Genomic DNA, 10701 nt, shown 5'->3' with positions numbered 1-10701 from the left:
GGGAACAATAAAGGTTTTTATTTACAGAAGCACCAGGTGATCTATTTACACAGTGGGGAAAAGACGGGTTCCAGGAATCCACACACGAACAGGGGGGGGGAAAGACACTTGCAGTCCACACACGCTCCAAAGTCCTCACTCCATCCACGCTCCACGCTCCTCTTCACACTCCACAAGAAACACAAAAGCTCGCTCCAATCCTCACACACTTGATCGCTCAGGTAACACAGGGGTAGGTCCAGGGAAATCTATTCACAGAGAAGCAAAAGGTTACTGTAAGAAGATCGCTAGGGAAACACGAGAACGAACTGAGCTGGGGTTAACACTAACGAGAGTCGGCAACGGTCCAGCGACGAGAAACACAGGGCTGCCGTCTTATGAAGGAGCTGGATCACTCGTAATGAGCCACAGGTGCGTGGGCCAAGGGCAGGAGCCCGCAGGTAAGCTCCGCCCAGGCAGAGGGAGGAGGGAAAGAGGGGAGAGGAGAGAGCAGGGAAAAAATAAAAAAGGAATACAAAACATATGTAGCCGTACTGAGCCGACCGGGTAGGCACAGGGACCCTGACACTCATAGTGATCAAACACAACAACAGTGCTGGGATTCCAGATATTAGCCCATTGTAATCAAAAATCCCAACTGATTAAAATTTGATGCTGATCTGACCGTAGCAGCCATTCTGGTTTGGAGATGCACGGGAAGTTGACCTTGAAGGGCAAATCTGGCTCTATTTGCACGACTGACTCCAGTATGAGAGCGAAGTGCCGAGGTGATACAATACTATGAGGTCTTTAAGATAGGATGGGCCTGATTATTCTGTGAGGAAGTGTGGCTTGTATTTAAAGCCACTGTGACCTCACATGAAGGGACTAGCAGCGATCAGAAACCATGGACCATCAAACTCTCCATTATGTGGCAAGGACAGATAAAATAACTACTCATGACTCAAAGTGGGTGGGTGCAGAGTTAAACTAACCTTATCTTTGAGGCCGCTGATTGAAGGGACTACCAGAGGAGCTGGAGGATGCTTACTGACATACAGGGTTTAAAATATCCAAGAGGGTTATACAGACAACCAGAGCACAGATAATGTCCACTACAGTTAAACTGTCAGCTACAAAGTGATGGGCGGAAAGAGAATTGCTTTATATGTGGGTAATGTCTTTGATGAGATTCAGTCAGACATTTATCCCAAGGATGGATAAAGGCTTTGTAAAAAATACATATATGAACCTTAGTGGGCTGAATGCCCCTTTGTAAAGATTGAAAGGTACTCTGTGTAATTTAATATGCCACTTTCCTTCAAGTAGAGGCCTCACAAGAGACCGATTTAAAAAGAATTGAAGAAGCAGAGGCCAGGCTATCGTGACTTTTAGACAAACTCCAAAAACCATTCAGCGTGCTTTTTATTAGCCTTATCCTGTCCTCTAAATTGGTGTCTTTCTTTATAACGCAAGCTTTGATTAAAAATTGATTTGAGCTTATCTTTTGTACCTAAATTCTCATTTTTTTAAAGCAGCACGGAACTATAGCAGTCAAATAAATGCGCTGTGAAACGATACAATATTTCCCAGTGAACTGCGGTGGAGATAAAGTGTGAAGTATAGTGCTCCCAAATGGTAAAGCACAAACATTAAAAGTAATGCTCTCTGAATCCAGTAACACAACAAACACAACAACATAAAGCCATCTCTCAGGACGCTAAAAGTGGATATGGGATCTGATATTTGTCTTCCAGCTCCTGCAGTTTGAACATCCACAGCTTCAACCTCAAGGTTTCTTGCTGCGTTCTGTTTAGACGGAAACAAACACAGCAGAAAACGCTGAATTCAGAGGGCCTTCTGGGGGTGTCGCTAAATAAATTATTAATTCACCCGACTCCAGCTGAGGCTTATTTTCACTTCTTAAAACCCTTATTTTGTGCTTGGCTAGAAACCATCGTCTTTTCCGTTCTAGGTGAAGATCCCACTGATCACAAAGTCAAACAACATGCTGATTTTTAAAAGGTCTTATTTAATTTTCGCTGGAAAATCAGTTACTCTGATGCACATTTTTTTCTAACTGGACAGAAACGACTCGTCTTTGGTTCCGCGGTACAGTTTCACAGATTCTCTGTGTGCCAGAAAAAAAAAGAGTCCAACTGAGCAAAAAGTAAAATGATGTTGACAAAGACTAATCACATAATATTATCATGAAGGCAGGTGTACCGTTGGCCCAACCTAGGGAGAAAATTATCTCAGTAATTTGGATAGTTCCAAATACAAGCAAGTATCAGGTGTCCAAAGACTGCAGCCAATTTTGCCTTATCTGTGAGGTGTGCAGGGAATTAGAAATCAGCAATCATCCAAGAGAGCAACCCATCAGTATCAGACACACACAGACACACAGACACACACAAAGATGAAAAAAAAACTGTGAAAAAACACTATTAATTAGTTGCACACCTTCCCATTCTTTGTTCTTCTCTAGGCCCTTATTTTCCTTCTGTATGTATTAGGTAATCGGGTCTAATTGTCCTGAGGTGTAAACATGAAAGTGCAAACTAAATCATTATAATAAGCCTTGTAAGGTTTATTAAGGGGAAAGCAGTAGAACAACGCATTCAAAAGGCTAATGAAGTACACAGTAAGAAGAAATAATATCCAAGTGGCTGAGATCATCAGAACGGATTATAAAAGGGGGGCTGCTCTTGGCAACGTCTGGTGGAATACGATGTATATAAAATGCTATCAAGTTAAATTGCTAGCTGAAGAAGTCTGACATTTCTTTTCTATCAGTATTTTAGATTACCTTCCAGAAGGGGTGGTGGTGGGTTATAATGAGTTTCTGATGTTGCTTTGAGATTGTTGGAAGCTTGTTTAAAGCACTAGTGGGGGCCACTAGAGTAGCTTTTTGCACAACAGCTGCAAAAGTGGGAGGGGATCTGGAAAACAATGGTAATGTCTGGAATCATGCACTGGTTAATGTTAAACAGTGCAAAAGTCTTAAGCTACCCCTCATTTCTTTCTTTTTGTTAGGAAAATGGGAAATAGTTATCGTTGTTCATAAAAACATATGTAATGGATATACAGTACATACGGCAGAGTTTGTGCAGTTCTAAAGCACAATATTTGGTATGACCACTTTTATTCTTCCACACAGTCTGAACTCTCTTAGGCAGTTTTCTTGTTATTTCTTTGAGTCATCTTCAGGAAAGGTTCTTCGGGCTTCTTGAAGGACGTTCAAAACTCTTCTTTGGATGTTTCTGCCTTTTGTTCTGCACTCTGTAAAGATGATCCTGCTTCAGTAATGCTGATGTCCGGGCTCTGGGGAGGCCAATCCATGACTGATGGTGTTCAGCTGTGTGTTTTTTCTATTCAGGCATGCTTTGAGTGTATTGGCAGTGTGTTCGGGATATTGCATGGTGGATCAAAAGCTGATGGTAACTGTTAAGTATTTATAATTCCATCAGTTTGACAAGATCTCTGACACCACTGGCTGAACTGCAACTGCAAACACTGACAGAGCCCCTGTGTGTTCTATAGATAGCTGTAGAAACTAACTGTTGCTCCATCTCGTGACCTCCTACGTACATATTTTAATGACAATTTGAACCAAAAACAGCACTGCATAAATGCTGTTGTCATAGATTTTCAGTCCAGTCCTTGTGTAATTTGGAATAGCTCAGACTTTTCTCCCCGTTTCCCTTCCTTAAAAATGGATTCTTGAAAGCCACCCTTCCACTGAGACCCGTACATTTTTTAATTGACATATATCGGAGAAAACGTTGCAGATAGATTTTTGTTGATGCTTGTGCCACTTTTGCACATGCTCTGTGACGCCTCTCCCCTGACCGCCCTCACCCCCTATCTTTATGCAGCATGAGCAGGTTTGGAGAATTTCTTTGATTATGGTGTGGGTAGGAAGTAAAAAAATACTTCAAAATAATAGCATGCAATATATATATATAACCGTGTAAAAAACTATACTATAAAACCAAATGAATAAAATACAGAATATAGCATTAGGTCTACTTCTACCCCACAGCAGTACACCAGCTTGTGCCTGAATCTTAACTAAAATTACATTAGAGGAATCAGGGGGGTCAGGGGGTGAAGGAACTTCTGTTATTCTGCTAGTTTAGCCTCTGAGAGATTTCTTTTGGTGTAGCCATCAGATATCTAATATTTCTGTGCTGTTGATTGTTTACAAATGCAGATTTTTGCTCTTAAAAAAAAAAAAGAATGCATGAGGAAAATGCAGTCCTTTTTTTCTTATTTAAAAGAACTGTTTGCATGCATGCAACCAAAGCCTCCTCAAATATAATTAGAAAGGCAGGCAATAGTGTCTTGATGCTGCTTCTCTAGCCTTACAGATCACTCCTGGCTTCATAGTGAGTGGTCAGTGAAACAAAAATCTTATCCTTTGCCTACAGGCTTTACATTTCTTTCAATTTTAAACTCAGTTCAGCAGCATTCTCCTGACAAATATCACTATAGCAACGTGATACGTCTGAAATTGCAACACGGCTTGGGTTATAAGCCAGTGTCACAGCTCAGTAACACAGTAAGAATTCAAATCCACGTCTCGGAGACACATAAAAGCTTTGCAGGCAGAAACAAGAAGAAAATAAATGTCTGAAAGGCTGGAGCTGGCAATACATAAGCAGGAGCACAAACGACCAGATTAAAAGGGGAATCTAGACATTGTTTTGCTCGTTGCGACCTAAAATTTGTATATATGCTACATTGTCACATCACTTTAAGTGATACGAGCTGATTTTTATTCTATTATTTTTCGTAGGTACACTGTTTACACTGGCTGCCTTAACTGCATGCATATGCACAAACACAGTTCACTCTCACAGGCTGTAATTACAATGAACACTTGTTGTGTTTGCAGACCTGCCAGCGCTTCCCACTCCCACAGTGCAAAGAAGTTGGCCAAAGAGAACAACCCCTGGACTAAGCATCTTAATTAGCAAGTATTCTTTCTTTTTTCTTTTTTTTTTTAAAATAAAGCGTGCAACGGCAGAGGACACAGTGAGTAAAGGGCAACCCACAGTTTTCTATTACAAGCTTAACTGGTTAGGAGCTAGCAAGAACATCTACCAGCAGAGCAGATGTTCTTGCACAAAGACACACAAATCAGTAAGTACTGTATGTCCGTGAGCACACATACTGACCAAATGCGTGCGCTGATCTACACGGTCGCACACACACACACAGCACAAACTCGCAGCCTTGCATTAAATTGAAACCATTTATGCTTGAAAAACAGCTGAACCACTGCGATATCAGCAAGTCTTGACACTTCAGCAGGTTTATTATGGATATTCCAAAAATTCCTACCCACATGCATCCAGTGGCTACATTGGCCACAGCCATGTGTTATCTCACAAAAAAAAAAGGGAAAAAACCCCAAAGCACTTCCTCTTATAAGGAGAGGGCCTTTGAAGGTATTAGGATGCATATTGACATTACAGGACCTTGAGCAATTACAGGTCTTATCTTCCTGCCTGACAAACAGTCCGCTTCATTATGGGCTTTTAGCTGACACCTTACCTCAGCCTTTCCCACTGAGCCATCGCTGCTAATGCAGAAAACGAAATGCCTAAGAGGTTTGTTAAATATACAGTATCTGAATTGTTTAACTATAATTTTCTTCTTTAATGGTCCTTTTAAAGATTCCATTAGTGAGTGGATGCAGCGAATGGCAATTGAAGAAAGAGCACTGAGGGATGCAGAGGAGGAGGAATAAGTAATGCACTAACTTCTGAAGGAAAGCACTGTCCACAGAAGTTCTTTTAAGTACAGTATTTGGCAATTACTAGAAATAAAGGAGATTCTCTTTTTTTTTCTCAAGGCTAATTGTGTGGAGAAATCGTCGAAGGAGATTGCATTTCTGATCATCGATAGATTTGTGTGCTCGTTCTTTTGTGTTGGCAGAAGTTTTGCGTATTTAAAGTGCATTGCAGCAAATTACACACGGGTTCGCTTCATTCAGATCGAACTGAGAAGCAGTGAATGAACAGCAGTTCTTGGCTGAGTTATTTTTAAAGTTATGGCTACAAGTGTTGAGCCACAAACCAGAATTCATAAAACTAAAATAAAAAAGCCAAATAGTTGCTGGTTTAGGATGCTCTCATGAGCATATGTGGCCAGTATCACTCAGGACCAGAAAACTTTGATTGTTCGCTCATTCAGATCAGTGATGTTTGTCTTTATTTTTCCTTTTTTTCAGTGAAAAATGAACATTTAGACCCATGGACTAATCAGCTCTAATTGCTGATGATGACTAATTGTACCTGCCATGAGATAGCTCGTGATGTTACCATAGTAACACAGCAGGAACCATCCTAGTGGGTGTATTGTTTATAAAAGGATGCTGTGTACAATATGTTACCCATTAATTAAAATGTGAAAGCATCTCAAATTTTCAATGATAACTGCACAGAGTTTATTTATTTTTTCCACATCTTTACCAACTAATCAAACCTTAACGAACCTAAGCCTAAAATAGACAGCAATAGTATTTTTTTAGCCTTAGATCAGGTCAGGATGATGTGGTCAAGCTTTGAAAAGAGCACTGAGTCAAGGATGAGTTTGCCCTGGCTGCAGAAATAACCCCAGCAGGGAGTTGTGAAGGAAAAGGATAAGAAAAGAAGGTGTAGAAAGACACTGTTTGTACATGACAAATAAGAAGCGTTATAGTGTGTGCCCTGGGAGAAGAGAGGAGCAGAAAGGGTGAAGATGTGCGCTGAAAAAAGGGCTGGGCTCTGTTTATGGAATATACGAATCAGATGATGGATGTACGACGGAAGGAGAGAAGGTTAAAATGAGGAGGAGACGAGGGAGGAGAAAAGCAGTGGGAGTAATTATGGTGATGGGAGGATTAAATGAAGGAGCAGGAAGGTCTTTCTAAACATTATGGTATTGACTAATCCATGAATAGCAGGTGGTGAAAATGTCTGACCGCTCCTTCAGCATTCATCAAAGCAAAACACCAACTCACCTGGCAGTGCGTTCAACAATCAGCTGACTGAACCTGAAATAAATTACATTTCACTTGATTTAACCAAATGTCAGCTTCGAAGGCAAAATCCACACACAATCCAAGAAATCTGTCAGGCAGTGGAATAACGAAGCAGAAATATCGGTGGCTTTGGAGACAGTGGGGAGTATGAAAACAGTTACATCAAATCACTCAATTAAAGTGGACCCTCTGTAGAGGTCATTTACTTCACCATGCTGAGGCCTAACAGCAAAAAGTCTTTAAATCTTTGAGCATGTGGAGTAAGCAGACAAATACATACGGCAATGCTGACAAGACCATCTATGCAGTGTAATCTTCAATCTGCATTAAATATGAAACCAAATGAAGAAACAAATAGATTTTTGTGGTTATGGGTTTAAAACCATAATTAATGGAACAGCCAGTTCTTTCATAATGGACATTTGTGCCACTGTTTCCTCTGGCAAATTCAAATCCATGTCTTTTCACAGCTCAACACCATCCGTGATGCCGATGCCAAGACGTGACACATTAGTGTGAGGGAGGAGGCAAACTCATAGCTATGATTTCATAATGAAGAATGATGAACTAAAACAAAGACCTTTAAAAATGTGCATCCCATTTTTTTTAAACGGTGATCCTGATTCAAGGCTCGGTATGTAGTGAAAAAAATCAAACTAAATTAAAGCCGTTAAAAGGCAATAATCAAAATCTTCGACATAGCAGTGTGACTGTGTGAGAGGCGAACACTGGTGAACACTCTGGGCCATGTAGCAGCAGGAGATTTCCCCTGAGACTGGATAGACTCCAAAGCCAGAGCAAAAAGAGTATTAGTATTAGAATTAAATCTATTATTGTGCCCAGAAGTACAGTATCTGCTGAATGTGAAAATAAGCTACTGTTTATCACATTCACCTAAAAGGTGATAATGGCAGCTGTAACTGGATTTGCATATCCCTAAGCCTCACTCTGTTTGCTCCGCTCCACCATAATCAGTATCTGTAGATTACTTAATCTATTATAGTGAAAACACTTAATATGATGATTTTTTTTAATCAAAAAGACCCCTCTGGTCTCCAGTATTAAGAAAATCACAACTACTTTAGCATCCGTGGAGGTTTGAAGCTCTAATATAGTGCCACGGTTGGAGCCAGCCTTGTGAAACGTTTACCCTTACTAACACACGAACCACCAGTGGGGGCTTGCTGGTGCTAATTAAAATCTTCCTACTTTTATGTCAGATCTGATTCTTATTTTTGCATTCTGCACTGGGCATGTAAAGAATCCTCCTCGGTCGGTTGTAAGAAGTATTGCGAGAGAGTTTGTAGCGGTCTCTACGGCTCCGGCGAGTCTTCATTTCTTCTTTGCATCCTGCAATCAAAGCGACATGCAGCTTGTCTTTGAAACATATAATTTATGAAGTGAATTATGAAATACATGCAGATGTTCTCGAGTCCATTAAAAACCAGAACGCTGTGCTCAACAAGAGAAAAGCGTCTCAGTCCGTGTCTTTAGAAAAGTGTGATGAAATATTGAATCAGAGCATGTTTGAGTGATTATGATGTCAGTTCAATGGCATGTTCTGAAACCTATAAACCAATCTAATCTAAAGAGGGCTTTCTGAATCATGAAATTAGTGCAGAGTGTGGGTGAGAAAATACAGGGAAATCAGTAAACTAAAAACACGAGGCGAATGCTTAAAATACCTGGATGTGTTATAATGCCAGTCATCCATTAGTCTAAATCAATTTGTCAGCAGGATTTAGCACCAATGCTAGAGCATTATGTTTCAGTCGCCATGGAGTCCAGCTATCACCTGAGGCATTAGGAAACATAATGCTTCAACCTGTTAAGGATCAACAGCAGCCACAGCCTGAAAGGAAATAGGAAGAGGGCCCTTATACTGTTCAACATATTCCTAAATCAAAGAAGACACGCAAGAGTGCAATACTCTAAAAATGAAACTGTTCTAAAGAAACTCTGAATTCAGTTCTGGCACTATTTGGAGTGAAAGAAGTCCCCCTGGAACTAATCTGTACACATTGGTCTGTGTTATTACTAGCACAAAGACTTGTGTTGTTGATCTGGAAACAAGAGAAACCACCAACCCACCTAACCTTGCTGAAAGTTGTTAATGAAAACAGCGGAAAATGATCAATGATCACAATGAAAAAATGTGAATTAACTAATAATATGACAACCCTTTTTTATTATTTTAACAAATCAAACTCATGAAAGACAATTTTTCAATAATATTGCCTGTGACATCTCTTTTTAAGGCTCTTCTGTGACGATTTCTGAAAGATAAAATATTGCACCAAAAAAAGAAAAAGAAAGTCTGGCTCCTTGGCCTGAAGATTTTTGCATGGTACTATAGACATACAGTGGGGCAAAAAAAGTATTTAGTCAGCCACCGATTGTGCAAGTTCCCCCACTTAAAATGATGACAGAGGTCAGTAATTTGCACCAGAGGTACACTTCAACTGTGAGAGACAGAATGTGAAAAAAAAATCCATGAATCCACATGGTAGGATTTGTAAAGAATTTATTCGTAAATTAGGGTGGAAAATAAGTATTTGGTCACCTCAAACAAGGAAAATCTCTGGCTCTCACAGACCTGTAACGTCTTCTGTAAGAAGCTTTTCTGTCCCCCACTCGTTACCTGTATGAATGGCACCTGTTTGAACTCATCATCTGTATAAAAGACACCTGTCCACAGCCTCAAACAGTCAGACTCCAAACTCCACCATGGCCAAGACCAAAGAGCTTTCGAAGGACACCAGGAAAAGTATTGTAGACCTGCACCAGACTGGGAAGAGTGAATCTACAATAGGCAAGCAGCTTGGTGTGAAAAAATCAACTGTGGGAGCAATCATCAGAAAATGGAAGACATACAAGACCACTGATAATCTCCCTCGATCTGGGGCTCCACGCAAGATCTCATCCCGTGGGGTCAAAATGATCATGAGAACGGTGAGCAAAGATCCCAGAACCACACGGGGGGACCTGGTGAATGACCTGCAGAGAGCTGGGACCAAAGTAACAAAGGTCACCATCAGTAACACACTGGTACTGATGGTGTGTTCTGCAATCTGGTAGAAGGTTCCGCATCTTCCGGGCAAGGACAGAGAGACTCAAGAGGAGCTTCTATCCCCAAGCCATCCGTGCCCTAAACACACACACCCGCCCGCTCACATCATCTATAATTGACTGAGACAGGACTCTCTTCCAAACACTCTAAACCAAGGCACAATGTACATTTCAAATTCCTTTAATTTTAAATATGTTTATATTGTCTATCCTGTAAAATAGTCAGATGTCTATTCATATTAATGTACAGAATTCACCTGCTTGCTGCTACTACTGCACATTCACCCAGTGTATATACTATATGTGTATATATATAATGTTCTTCCTCTACACCCCCCCCAATTTTTGCACATGTCGAGGAGCATGTCAGGCTACATTTCACTGTGTGTTATACTTGTATAACTATGCATGTGACAAATAAAGAACCTTGAACCTTGAACCTTGAACTACAACGGCAGGGAATCAAATCCCGCAGTGCCAGACGTGTTCTGCTGCTGAAGCCAGTGCATGTCCAGGCCCGTCTGAAGTTTGCCAGAGAGCACATGGATGATACAGCAGAGGATTGGGAGAATGTCATGTGGTCAGATGAAACCAAAGTAGAACTTTTTGGTATAAACTCA

The 10701-nt window shown here is 40.7% G+C and overlaps 1 long non-coding RNA gene across 1 annotated transcript; it reads right to left on the bottom strand.

Moving 5' to 3' along the window:
* LOC145431433 (uncharacterized) lies at positions 1-468 on the bottom strand. The gene is made up of 2 exons (XR_013911737.1): positions 331-468; positions 1-248 (listed from the first exon to the last, which is right to left on the bottom strand). It is a non-coding gene; the product is annotated as an uncharacterized LOC145431433 (long non-coding RNA).
* Positions 469-10701: the final 10233 nt, after the last annotated feature.

This window comes from Astatotilapia calliptera, chromosome 2 (assembly GCF_964374335.1).
Source record: "Astatotilapia calliptera chromosome 2, fAstCal68.1, whole genome shotgun sequence".
NCBI lineage: Eukaryota > Metazoa > Chordata > Actinopteri > Cichliformes > Cichlidae > Astatotilapia > Astatotilapia calliptera.
Note: the sequence above shows the minus strand (reverse complement) of the source record. Positions and strands in the feature narration are given on the sequence as shown.